At 47.7% G+C, this 14,411-nt stretch overlaps 1 long non-coding RNA gene across 1 annotated transcript; it reads left to right on the forward strand.

Moving 5' to 3' along the window:
• On the forward strand, positions 1-12,884 carry LOC115554550 (uncharacterized). The gene is made up of 2 exons (XR_003978613.1): positions 1-214; positions 12,843-12,884. It is a non-coding gene; the product is annotated as an uncharacterized LOC115554550 (long non-coding RNA).
• The last annotated feature ends 1,527 nt before the right edge of the window (positions 12,885-14,411 follow it).

Below are 14,411 nucleotides of genomic sequence, written 5' to 3' on the forward strand. Positions count from 1 at the left end.
AATTGTTCGAGTTTGAGATTGTACAAAAAACCAGTTTCACATCAAAAGCAAAGACAGCGAAGCTAAGCACTGCTTCGGGACCGCTATAGTTCTAGTTCCGGTTCTATATATAGTTGGGACCGAGACGCTCAGTCTGCTCTGTCCTGTGTGTGTGTGTGTGTGTGTGTGTGTGTGTGTGTGTGTGTGTGTGTGTGTGTGTGTGTGTGTGTGTGTTGTGTCTGTCTCCTTTACTGCCCGAGTTCATTCTCCCCCTCACTCACCCCCTCCAACACTGTTTTAGATGCCCCCAGCAAACCATTACCCAGCGTGTATTGATCCCTAGCTCACCTGGCATAGTCCAATGGCCCCCACTGACCCCAGCCTCTCCTCCTCTCCCCCCCCCCCCCCCCCCCTCTCCTCCCCCCCCCCTCTCCCCCCCCCCCCCTCTCCACCTCCTTCCTTTTGTTCTAGACCATCAAATGAAGATCAACCCAGGACCCCCCCCCCTCACCAAACCATTGGTACCCCCCTAGCCTCCCAGTGGGCTCTGGCCATTAGGAAGCCTCTTATCATTATGGGGGATTCTAACATCGCCCCCACCCCCACATTTAAACGGTCGGAGGTTCAGCCCACAGGTTCCCGGGAGCGACCCTCAGACACCTCACTGCGGTCCTGCTTAGATCCCCCTCCCCCAGGCTCTGGCATCAGACCGGTGGTTTTTAGGTAGACATAAACAACGTCTTAGGGAACAAACAGCCGTTACCGTTATCAAAGACATCGACGTCGCGTTGGAAACAGCAGAGCTGAAGTCCCTCAAGGCCCGTCTCGTCATTCCTCTCCTCTCTGTTTCCATCGAGCTATCCCTTCACCAGCTCCACTGCACTGAGGCCTTCAGCAGCTTTGTGAGAGACAGCATAGAGGAGGTGGACCCCCGATGCGGTCACCTTAAACAACGGTCTCTCCTTCAACTCCAGACGACCCAGGACAGCGTCTCATTGGGCTCGGGGACGGGGGTTAGGGCTATGCTACCCATAACCCTAACCCTTACCCTCTTATTCATTGGAGGCTTCTTTTATGTGAAAGGATGGTATGGATGTGTGAATGGTTTACTATCTCTTATTTATCTTTTTTTATATTCCTATTTTTTTATTTATTCATTTATCTATTTGCACTTATCTGCCAGCACTTATCTTTACCCTGTGTGTTTTTAATACTTCTTGAAATGCTTATACCATGTTATTTATATATATATGTATATGTGCAATTTTGGGGTTCCTGCATTTTTCACCCATGACTTCTACTGAGATTGCAGTACCCCCAGCACCTTGCCAGGGTTGACAGATGGTATAAACTCCTCTCCATCAAACCACGCAGACGAAAAGTTACAGTTCACTCTTTATGGTGAGGTGAAGTAGGGTAAAACTGAGGAATGGAAGTACAGCATTTCAGTATGAGAATAACAGAATGCTGTAAAATTAGCTTAGCTACTAAATTGGCTTGCTAACGTAAGAATATCCATCCATCTAATTTGTTTACAAAGTTTCCTTAATCTCATTATACATCCAAACCCCCTTAACATAGCAATACAGATAACGTACCAACGATGCTTTCAAAGGCTAACTTGAAACCAGAGGAGACGCAATTATGAAGACGAGTGCGAGTACCTGCTTTCCGATTCAAGTGAATGTAGTGTAATGGAGTGAAAGGCATGCATATCAGAACGTATTCCAGAACAATACCAAAGTCCGCAGTAGATGGCATCACAGGACCATCAATAAACATAAAAGACTGAATTACACAGGAGAAAACATACATGTAACAGAACACATATATTTAGAAATATATACATATATACACATATATATGTATATACTTCTATGCGTGTGTGTGCGGGCGGGTCCTCAGACCCCCCCTTTTATTTACTCTGATGTACTTTCATCCTTTCCAATAGAAGTGTGTTTCTATTGGCCCGTTGCTGTGTCACCGTCAGCAGTTACCAGGGACCGTCCTGCCGTCGCCTCTACCACCACGGGACCACCACCCTCTCAGGCTACCCACCACGGGACCACCACCCTCTCAGGCTACCCACCACGGGACCCCCACCCTCTCAGGCTACCCACCACGGGACCCCCACCCTCTCAGGTTACCCCACAAGGGACCACCACCCAGTGGCGGATCTTCCATTAGGCAAACCTAGGCAAGTGCCTAGGCCCCAACCAAATCTGTCTTTATTAGGGGCCCCCAAATCTGCCCCCCCCAGCCATTACTTATGGCCAAAAAAAAAAAAAAAAAAATATCAAAATAACGCCGAACTAATGCCTAAATAATAATTTTCCAGCACACATGCCCCCCTCCATTGTGCATTGGACTAGTACAGAATATGATTACGTAGTAACGCGCGCAGCGCGAAATAACGTACTTCAAACCAAAGCAGAGGGATGCGACTCGGTGAAAATGAAGCAGCGGAATTATGATAGTGGTTGTGCTAAACGAAAACAAAAAGCTGAGAAGAAAAGAATTGCAGATACACTGCTGAAATTGACTTCATTTTTTACACCTGCTGCCGCCACAGCAGCCGCTGCTGAACTTGCGACAGGCTCTGCTGTTGGGGAAAATGATGAAGTGGAGGTGGAGGTGGAGGAGGAAGGAGGAGAGGTGGGTGCCCAAGGAGAAGAGGTGGCTATGGAAGCCGAAGGAGAGGAAGATGAAGACGAAGATGATTTGAAAACAGGGGATGACAGATGAACAACATCACCTTCTATCAGTGAGCCCTGGCTGAACAAGGTATTTGAGTTGACAAAGTACATTCTTGTTGTATAAAGATCAATGCCAAATGAAACATGGTGTAGTGAGTATGTTCTAATGCTGTGTTTGTCTGTTTTTCAGGTTGGGTTCTATACTGCTGCTCACACACTTTTCTCTGATATGAAGACTTTTGAGAAGACGACAACAGTAGGACTTTGTGTTTACAAATGCTTTCTGTCTCACACACACACACACCACACACACACACACACACACACACACACACAACACACACACACACACACACACACACCACACAGGGCCGTAGCACCAAATCCTGGGCCCCTATACTATAGGTACTGATGGGCCCCCCTGCGCCAGGTTGTTGACCGGGGGGGGGGGGGGTCCGGAGCAATTGTTGACGGGGGGGGGTTCCGGAGCGATTGTTGATGGGGGGGGGGGGGGGGGGGTTTTTTTTTTTTTTTTTTGGTCATGGGCCCCCCCTCTGCCTTGGGCCCCCCCACCACTGTCCCCTTTGTCCCCGCAGTCCGACGGCCCTGCACATACACACACACACACACACACACACACACACACACACACACACACTGTTTTACTCACATGAAATGGTGAAGGCAACAGGGAAAATGGACATTTGAAGATGGAGAACTTAACCACTTGCACACCTAAACACCCCCCCCCCACCTCTCTCTCTCTCTCTCTCTCTCTCTCTCCTCTCTCCTCTCCTCTCTCTCTCTCTCTCTCTCTCTCTCTCTCTCCTGTCACTCACTCACTCACTCACACTGAACCACTGCTTTGCCTGTCTCTCACTCACACACACAGCACTGTTATTCCTGTCCACACACAAATCTTTTCATTGTCCTGTTTAAATGTAAATGGTGGTTTTCATAGACTCATATCCATTTATATTTTAGTTCTGTTAAGTGCAAGATCATTTTGTATCTCTGGCAGAGAATGGAAATTCTAATCTCTCTCTCTCTCTCCTCTCTTCTCTCTCTCTCTCTCTCTTATCTCTCCTCTCTCTCTCTCTCTCTCTCTCCTCTCTCTCTCTCTCCTCTCTCTCTCTCTCTCATCTCTCTTCTCTCGCTCTTCGTTAATAAACATGTAATTTTGGCAAAGGCTGGAGCAATCTGAAACTGATTTTACTGTGGAGAGTTGAGTGGCAGTGCACTATGGGTTTATTGCGATTCTAAGAGTATTGGAAAGGTTATTTGTTTTGTGTACGTGTTTCAAAAATGAGGGCCCCATGTCTATATTTTGCCTAGGGCCCCAAAATGGCTAGATCCGCCCCTGCCTGCACGGCAGCGTTCTCTGGTGGGGCCGTGCCCCACTGGCCCCTAATGCAAAGACGCCATTGCTCCCGAGCGCCGACGGCCGAGTGGAACCACCGACCCCAAGCCTCGACCGAACAAGACGATGTTCAAAAGGACCAGACACGATCCTACGGGGCATACAGTTAGGGATTGGACTATTTGATCCATCCAGCCCGAAGTGATCAACTGTGAGTCAAACTTGAGATGGATCCCTCCCCACACACACACAGACCCCAAATGGATAGATATCCCAGTGCAAAACCAACACATCACACAGGTCTTAGATAAAAAAGAAAAAAATTCACACACCAAGATTGTGGTGGTCTCTCTGGGCATCAACCACAGGGACAACCTGTTGGAGTCGGCAACGTGCTCTCTCCAGGCACTGCACTGCAAAACCGTAGAAAAATACCCGCAGGCCACCATATATGTCCCCATCATTACTTTCTCACACAATTTAGCTGCACCACATCAGACCCCATTAACATATTGACTTAATGCATTCATAACTACAAAATACAACTCACTATTCGAAATACACCACTCTGAATTCCACACAACTCACAACGACATAACGACATTGGAGAGCAGAGATTCTCTCATACTGAGAGGGGGAGAGAGGGATAGAGGGAGAGGGGGAGAGGGAGAAAGAGGGAGAATGGGAGGGAGAGAGAGATGGGGGAGAGAGGGAGGAGAGGGGGGATGGAGGGAGAGGGAGAGTCTCTTACAGGCGCGTGCCGTCCATATGGGCAGCTGGGGCGGCGAACTCACTGCAAAAGCATGCTCCCAAAAAAATAGTTCCTCAGTAAATCATTGCTCCAAGTTTATTTTTAATAATGTCATTGCTACATTAACTATCAATAGTTTCTGTAGGCTTTCTGACTATATTGTCTGTTGATATTAAATTGATGGTGGCGATTCTAGTTGAGTTTAACGTATGATGCAATGTGGGGCGCGGAGCTCAACGACCCGCGTCCCTCCGTATGTTTCTCGCATTAACCCTGCAGGCTGCAATAACAATTGCTTTCCGCGCTATAAGACGCCCATATGGTCGTAATGTAGTCTGGCCCATGGTCGTGTTCTCTGACTGTTGTTGTTTAACATGTTTGCTATAGCTTTATGTTTACTATAGCTTTGCTATAGCTTTCTGCTAAATCTTAAAGACATTGCACTTTCTAAAAATGCTTTTTTAACTTTGCCTTTATTTTAACTTCTATTTTTTTTTTTTTGCATGTTTTTCTTTTACTTACCTATTGTTTTATTTAATTGTATGACAATGTTTATATGTGAAGCACTTTGAGTCTGCCTTGTGTATGAAAAGTGCTATATAAATAAAGTTGCCTTGCCTTGCCTTAAAATCGAACTACTCCGCCTGTATCTTTCGGCATTGAAGACTATTTATTTATTAATTTCAGCAGGTATTAAAATTGTATACCTGATTTCATACCTGATTTAAACAGCTGTTATTGAGAAATAGCTGATTTCAAAGGTGTTGAGAGATTTGCACACATCGTCGGGCCAACGGGTATTTCTACTTTTCATGTATTTGCAATGCACTCGCTAAGCCTGTTGTTAAATTGTTGTTAGATTGTTAAAATAAAATATGGAAGAAATAACTTCCCTATAATGTCGAATATGTCCTTTGAAATTTTTGACTTTGCAGAGTTGGAGTTTCCATTGCACATGGGCTATTCTAATTAGCCCGACATCATATGACGAGTGTTGCGGATGGCACTTCAAAAGCGTGCAGTAACATTAGGCTATTGGTTTATTTTTAATTCTTACTCACAATTAGTTTAGTTAACATGTTTTAATGTAGCTCAAAATATACTTGTTAAAAATTGATATAAATTGTGGGTGTGGTCATACGCCGGTCGTTTCTGCCCCACCGAGATGAAGGGGCACCGCACGCTACTGCTTCCTATGCTGCGACCAAACCTGTTGCTGGAGGCAGAGTTATTTGCAGACATAGACCAGCACATTAACTTTTTAAAATGTAAATACACACACACATTCCTGTATAATTAATTGAGGTGTATGACACCTCCCTCTGCTGGACAGTTTGGACAACAGTCTCACACCAAACTACATTTTCCGTTTGAACCAACAAAGCTATTGTACATCGATGGGAGACCGGGTTGGTGGTTTGAACGTGTTGTAGTAGCAGAGAATGGCCTGCGGGGGCAGTATGTACATTGTTAAATACATGAATAGGCTTGAATTTAGTAGTAACATGGATGTTTGATATTTAGCTTGACATTAACCAAGTCAAAGGACAATTAATGAAACGCACCAAACATGCAGAAGTCAATGTAGGATTTTAATATACAGTATAAACAAAAACACTTGACAGATGTTGAATACATACTTTTGTAAAGGAAAGCAGAGGAAAACATTTTCCCAAATTAATAATTTCAAAATGTCACCACCATTCACAAAAGCAAATGAAGGGGTTTGTGTAAAACCAGTCCTCCCTGACCAGCTCTGTCCCCGACTCTAAACCCTGACTCTCAACCCTAACGCTGAACCCTCTGAGGGCAGGAAGACGTTCCTTCAGTGTAAAGGTTCAAGAAGGCACTCCTTCAGAGTAAAGGTTCGAACCACGGAGAAGGAAGAAGAAGGGGAAGGAGTAGAGATTAGTGAAGTAGTGAGGTTAGTGACAGATGTGAGCAGTGGTGTAGTCTATTTTATTGTAGTGGGTATACTGTGATGATTCCCGCCCAGCCTCGTACAAACCCGTCCCACCGGTACGTGTACGTGTGTGGCGCTTATGGGGTGTCGCACCACACTCACCAACGCAGGGGTCTACAACCCGCTGATTTAAGAGTATAACGATTATAAACAATCATGGAAAGCTGAATAGGTTTATCAGTTTTAATAACAGTATGTACAAATAGAACACAAAAATGACAAGTTGTCCTTTGTATATCTATAGTAGCAATAGCACATGCTAAACAAGGACAAAATCTACTCAAAATAATTTAATGAACTGTTTACAACCATGGCTAACCAGTGCATGAGAAGGAGATGACAGGAGACTAATGTTTCCCTCTTTCAATTGCTCTAATTTTAGCTCTTACTGTTGTTATCTAACATACCATACAGTAATTGAATTGTGTAAAAGTGTGAAATTACTGCACCTTAAAAATGACCATGAATTAGCTATACTCTCATTTGCATAGTGATTAACATTATGAATTTCAATTGTGTATACCAACTGTATGTTGGCTGACATTTACCTATAACTTTTTTTCCCTCCACTCTAACCAAGGATGCCTGTTTTTAAATTCCCTAGCCTGACACCCAGTCTGAAAGGCTGGCCAGGGGTTCTCATCTAAAAGTAACAAGGAGATATAAAGTGGGATTAAAACATTGTCTTCTGTTGACTACTTATTATGTGGTTTACACATTAATATGGGAGGACTGGACACACACACAAACACACACACACACACACACGCACACACACGCACGCACACGCACGCCCACGCACGCACACACAGGCACACACACGCGAGAAGGAGGGGCTCGGCCCGCCAACTAACGTGCAGAGATGCAGGGGCAGCTTCGCGCTTCGTAACAGAGACAGGGCAGAGCGCGTGCGCGCAGGGGGAATTTTATGAATGGTGAATGTAGGAGATAACTTCCCCTGCTTAAAGTATTTTATTGCAGTTATACCCAACCGATATTTCCGAAAAATAAACAGAAGTGAAAGATCTGTCACAAGACGGTTGATAGGCCTACGTATCCGTGCACATTTTTAAGTGGGTATACGCAAATCCTGGTGCGTTCCTAGTGGGTATACGGCGTATACCTGCGTATCACGTAGACTACACCACTGCATACACACACACACACACACACACACACACACACACACACACACACACACACACACACACAGACAGACAGACAGACAGACAGACAGACAGACAGACAGACAGACAGACACACAAAAAACACACAAACACACTGTGTGTTCGTGTTTGTTTTACATACGCACATACACACACACACACACACAAACACACACACACACACACACACACACACACACACACAGAAACAACCAGCCCCTAACACACACCCCCTACCTCCACTCTCCCACGTCACCAAGACATCCTTTAAAACGATACAAGCAGTTCAGCACCAAGCAGTCACCCCCCACGCCGTCACCACCAACACCCCCCACCAGGGACGGTCAGACAGGGGAACCAATGAGCAGAGTCCATTAAACCTGCTTGGGCCCCCCCCCCCATCAGGGACGGTCAGACAGGGGAACCAATGAGCAGAGTCCATTAAACCTGCTTGGCCCCCCCCCCCCATCAGGGACGGTCAGACAGGGGAACCAATGAGCAGAGTCCATTAAACCTGCTTGCCCCCCCCCCCATCAGGGACGGTCAGACAGGGGAACCAATGAGCAGAGTCCATTAAACCTGCTTGCCCCCCCCCCCCCCCCCCCCCCCCCCCCCCCATACCGTCCACAGGGGGGAGCAGAACACGGACGACTGGCTGAAGCAGAACCTTATTCTACCACAGCCCCCCCCCACACTTTAACCCCCTCCTCCAACAGGCTTCCCCTCTGAGGGGGGGGGGGGGGGGGGGGGCGTGGCAGTGAGGTGGCCCCCCCCGGTACAGACCCCACCTCCGGCCCCCCCCCTCCCTCAGACACACACACTGCTCACTACTGCCCCCCCTGTCCTCTCCCCCCCCCTCCTCGACCCCCTACCCCTCTCAACACCCCCAGCCCCCCCCTCCATAGCCCCCCACCCGCCCCTCGCCCCCCCACCCCAGGCCCACTGCCTCTCGGGTCCCCCCCCCCCCCCCCTACAGCTCCAGACCCCCGGTCTTCCTCTCCCCCCCCCTCCCATACTCCTCCCCCCCCTCCCTGACCTAGAGCTGTTAAACACCAGCCCCCCCCCTCACCAATCCCCCCAGGAGGAGCCCCCCCCCTGGTCGGCCCCCCAGAGCCCCCCGAGGTAGGAGTCGCCATGCCAACACCCTGGTGCTGCCAATCAAGGCCAGGCCCTCCCATTGGCCCACCACGACTCTGGGAGGGGCCACCGGGGGGCGCCAGACACTAACCGGCTCCCCTCCCCCCCTGGAGGGGCCGACTTAGGGTCCGCCCCCGTCCACAGGCCGGCTGAGGGGGGCCCCCACTAGGAGGGCCTGGATCCCTGAGTCAGGGGGTCTTCCCCAACAGGCTCCTTGAGGGGACCCCTTACATCAGGAGCGGAGACGATCAGGGGGGGGGCAGCCACACACACACACATCGTACCCCTCATCAGCACATTGACACAACACATCACACACACACAAACTGAAACACGCATTCACACGCGCACAACACAACAACCCCACACTCCAGAAGCATCAAATAACATCAGCTCACAGGAAAGTCCTGGGACCTCCAGGATGTCCTGGGACCTCCAGGAAGTCTGGGACCTCCAGGACGTCCTGGACCTCCAGGACGTCCTGGGACCTCCAGGACGTCCTGGGACCTCCAGGATGTCCTGGTGCGCCCCTTCTCCACAGATATTAGAGGCGCCCCCTCTCCACACCAAAGCCACTCTCAGCAGCTGGCGGTCGTCAGGAACCAGCACGCCTCCACCTCCAGCCCTACTCCGCAAAACCTCACCATACTGGACAGAAACATCTTCTACGCCATCTCATGCTCCCAATGCCACGTCATATATGTCGGCGACACAAAGCACACGATACTCACCTGACTTAAACAGCTCTTATATACTAAACACGTAGGCACCCTCAACACTCACATCGTCCAACACTTCCAAACACACCCCATCACCTCACTGTTCATCACCGGGCTGGAGACGAAGGCGTGCTGGGCGGACACACAGAGGAAGGAGGCGGAGCAGAGGTGGAGAGCCAAGCTTGAGACCCTCCCCCCCGTGGGCCTGAACATCAGGGAGTAGGGGCCGCACTGGGACGCTGCTGGGGGCGCTGGGGGGTCCTGGGACTCCTCCTGGGGGGTTCCCTGCATGGCGTCGGGTCCATTGTGTGTTTTAATGTGTTCCATGTTTTTATCTTCACTGTGTGCTTCCTTTACATCATGATGTTATTGAGGCCTTCCACTCTTGTACTGCCCCATTTATTACACTGGAGGCTTCTGTTAGGTGAAAGGACGTATGAATGTGTGAATGGTTTTACTATGCCTCATTTATCTTTATTTATTTACCTATTTCTTTATTTATTCATTTTATCTATTTTGCACTTATCTGCCAGCACGTATCTTTACCCTGTGTGTTTTTAATACTTCTTGCATGCTTTTCCCATGTTTTTATATATATATACAGTATATATATGTATATATGTATACGTGTACATTGTTACATTAAAGGGGTTCCTGCATTATTCACCCATGAATTCTGATTCAGATTGCAGTGTGCTCCCCTTTATGCCTATATTTTGTATTTATGCGCATAATTCCCTTTCTGTGAGAGGATGTGTATGGATGGGCCCTGCCTGGATTCCTCTGGGGGTCAGAAGAGGGAATAGAACAGAAAGTAGACTTACCTTTGCTCCGTGCCTCCTCAGACCCAGGCTGCTGCTCCTACAATACAATACAAGACGGTATTAAATTAAACTGATAAACAGGGATTCTGAAAATATAACTTCAGTTCTGATGAACACTATTACAATATTACTATCCCTGATGAATACTGTTATGATATTACTATCACTAATGAATACTGTTATAATATTACTATTGTCAAGTTCTCTCTTTTTTTGTGCATTCTCCACTTGAACGAGATTGGTGCATCCACTCAGAGTTCCTTATGGGTCACACTTAATCAACAAAGTGTTTCCTCTTTATCTTCTTTTATTGAAGCCTCAATTGATGGTCAGTTGTAAGTAATTCAGTTGTTAGCAAGGTGAAAAACCATCAAGAAACAAGAAAAAGGTTGTTTTACAATGTGATTTTTTGCCTTATTTCCCTTAAATTAATCAAAGTGTAAAATAAATTCTCCCACTGTTTATCATTCTTAATGTTATTCAGTTTTTTTTTACTTAAACTTACTTCTAATTATAAATATATAATATTTACTTCTCATTTAAATAATAACATCCCACCATAATCCTTTTAAACATGAGCCCACTAGACAATCATGTTCCATAATTCAATCCGTTTAACTTCAACAATCATATTGTGGCGAGCAGCAGGTGAAGGACGAGACGGGAGCCCAGGTTTAGCAGTCGGCCGAAGCTCCGCGCCCCATACACCGCTGGACAACGGAGCTGCCTTTAATAACACCAGCACGGTACACACTAGAACACACGCCGCCATTCAACCACACTAACACTTTCAGTGATGGTGCAATGAACACAACATGAACACAAGAGTCACCAACACACCCCGACATCGATAAACCCCAACCCATGAACCCTGATTAGTTTACCAACCACTAATGACCCAGGAGGGCCCCGAAACGGTCCCACCCCCTAGAACAGGAGAACCCCCAGAATCCTTAGCGAAGGCCCTCGTCTGCCAGACCCCAGAGTCAGCAGGAGCCCTGGGGGTGTGGTCGGGGACCACCTCCTTCGGGGCCCCCACCTGATCCGTCGTAGGGGGCCGTTGGAGCGCCGTTCGGGGACCCCGTCCTCCGCCGCCCTCCGACGTCTGGCCCGTCGACGGCCACGCCGGCGGCTGGGACGAGGAGGGGTGGCGCGCCCCGTCCCCCCGCAGCCCTCCCCCAGCCCCAGCTGCCCACACTGCGGCGGTTGGTGTTTAGTCCCGTTACCACGGCAACAGTTTGACGTTATCCCGGGTAAAGTGTTGGGCAGGACGTTAGCCTAGGGCTAGTCATGGACCTACAGAGTGGAGAAGCCACGCCCCTTCTGGTAGAGCCCATGGGACCTATGAGATCGAAGAATATGAATGGGTTTCAATGGAGAGAAAGTCATTATTGTCTGGTCCCAGTCTTTTATATGCCCCGGGTTACACATATGATGTTTGTGGATTTAAATGATAATTTTTCATGCAAAGAAAACTAAACATTTTCGTGAAGAAGTTTGATAATGTTAGGTTTTTTTTTATTGTTCACTAATAAAACGAGAAATCATCGGCTGAACACACGAGAACATTCAGTTGGATCCACTGAGTTGTTTATTGCAATTATGCTTCATTAACAAATAAGACAGAAAAATAATCCCTCACATGTACACAATAAACACTAAAACAAAGGACTAAAACAATCAGCAGCAGACTTTACAAATCATCAACAGGTGTGCATGTATCTTTAATAACTGAACATGTTCTGCGGCCGCTTGGTTCCAAACAGAACACAAAATATCAAGATTCAGTTTAAAGTCATCTACAACATGCAACATTATCCCATAGACATCTTGGTTATTATGAAAAAAATATAAAATCTGCATTAAATCAGGTTGTAAATCAGGATTATGACAAATATGATGATATCAGAGCCCTTAAGACCAAAACTGGTGAAGTCTGAAAATATACAAACATTTACCATCAATAGGTATTTTATATACATTTCAAATAATAATGATTGGTTTATCATGCTATACTTTAAAGAAGAGAGAGAGAGAGAGAGAGAGAGAGAGAGAGAGAGAGAGAGAGAGAGAGAGAGAGAGAGAGATGAGAGAGAGAGAGAGAGAGAGAGAGAGAGAGAGAGAGACTATAACTGCCACAGTGTGTATGTGTATGTTTTTTTATGTATGTGTGTTTATGTGTGTGTGTGCGTGTTTGTGAGAGAGAGACTATAATTGCCACAGAGACAGAGTCATCAGTCCTCTCAGTGTGTGTGTGTGTGTGTGTGTGTGTGTGTTTGTGTGTGTGTGTGTGTGTTTGAGTATGTGTGTACATGTGTATATGTGTGTGTGTTTGTGTGTGTGTGTTTGAGTATGTGTATATGTGTGTGTGTTTGTGTGTGTGTGTTTGATATGTGTATGTGTATATGTGTGCGTTTGTGTGTGCGTGTATGTATGTTGTGTGTGTGTGTGTGTGTCTATGTGTGTGTGTTCATGTGTATGTGTGTGTGTGTGTGTGTGTGAACGTGTGTGTGTGTGTGTGCGTGTGTGCGTGTGTGCGTGTGTGTGTGTGTGTGTGTGTGTGTTGTGCGTGTGTGCGTGTGAGTGTGTGCGCGCCGGGGATGCATCTTATTTTTTACCCCGCTGACCCCCCCCCCCCGGTGCTCCTGCGCCCTTCACCCTCTTTTTTTCTACAACCGACACAGAGACGCTGAGGACCCCCCAACCCCCATAGCCCCACCCCCGGGAGGAGGTCCTCCTGGGTGAAGGAGGACCAGAAGGTGTGGAGGTGTGTCAGTGTGTCTGAGGACCCTCCTACCACCTGGGGACACTCTGTAGAAGGACAGAGAGCCAGCAGGCCGGTCCAGATACACTCCTACTCTGGTGGGGCCAGCGGGGAGGAGAGGGAGGTCTGTCACTGTACGGTCGTACCGGGCAGAGTAACCACCATCATCAGAACAATGAAGAGCCCAGGACTTGTTGTTCAGTCCAAGCTCGCTGTCAACACCCACTCCTCTCCTTGTGATTCCTCTGTATGTCACTCCTATCTCAACCCGTTCTTCCCACTCTACCTCCCAGTAACAGCGGCCAGTCAGAGCCTCTCTACCCAACACCTGGGATAGGAGTCAAATCTGTCTGGGTGATCCGGATACGACTGGACCTCTCCAACCCAGCGTCACCTTCCTGTTGTCCTCAGACAGAGAGAGTCGTCTGTAGGCCGTGTTGGGGTCCAGTGTGAGGTCACAGGCATCTGAGGGAGAACCAGACATGATGAGCTGCTGGACTGCTCTTCATCCTCATCATCATCATCACTAGTACTGTTCTCCTGCGCTCTGTGTACATATACATAGATATGAACACATACATACATGTACATATGTACACATACATAGATACACACACCTCAGCAATAACGTTATGAACACATCAACAACAATATTATGAAAAACATCAACAACAATGTTATGAAAACATCAACAACAGTGTTATGAATACACTCATTCATCACTAGTACTGTTCTCCTGAACATGACATGTGTGGGGGGGGGGGGGGGGGGTCATGTGATGATAGTTACACTATTGCTACATCAACAACAAACATCTCTCCTTGGATCCAGGACTTACCAAAGACAAGCAGCTCAGCGCTGTGATTGGCCGTGCCAGCGCTGTTGCTCGCCATGCAGCAGACCGTGTTCACGCCGTACCTCCCACCTCTGACGAAGAGGAAGCCCCTCTCCACCCAGGCCTCTGATTGGTCGTCTGTGCCGTCCCTCTCCAGGGGCCTGCCGTTGTGGAGCCACTCTACTGTGGGCTCCGGCGTGCCGCCGGCGTGGCAGGT

This window comes from Gadus morhua, chromosome 11, assembly GCF_902167405.1.
Source record: "Gadus morhua chromosome 11, gadMor3.0, whole genome shotgun sequence".
Taxonomy (NCBI): domain Eukaryota; kingdom Metazoa; phylum Chordata; class Actinopteri; order Gadiformes; family Gadidae; genus Gadus; species Gadus morhua.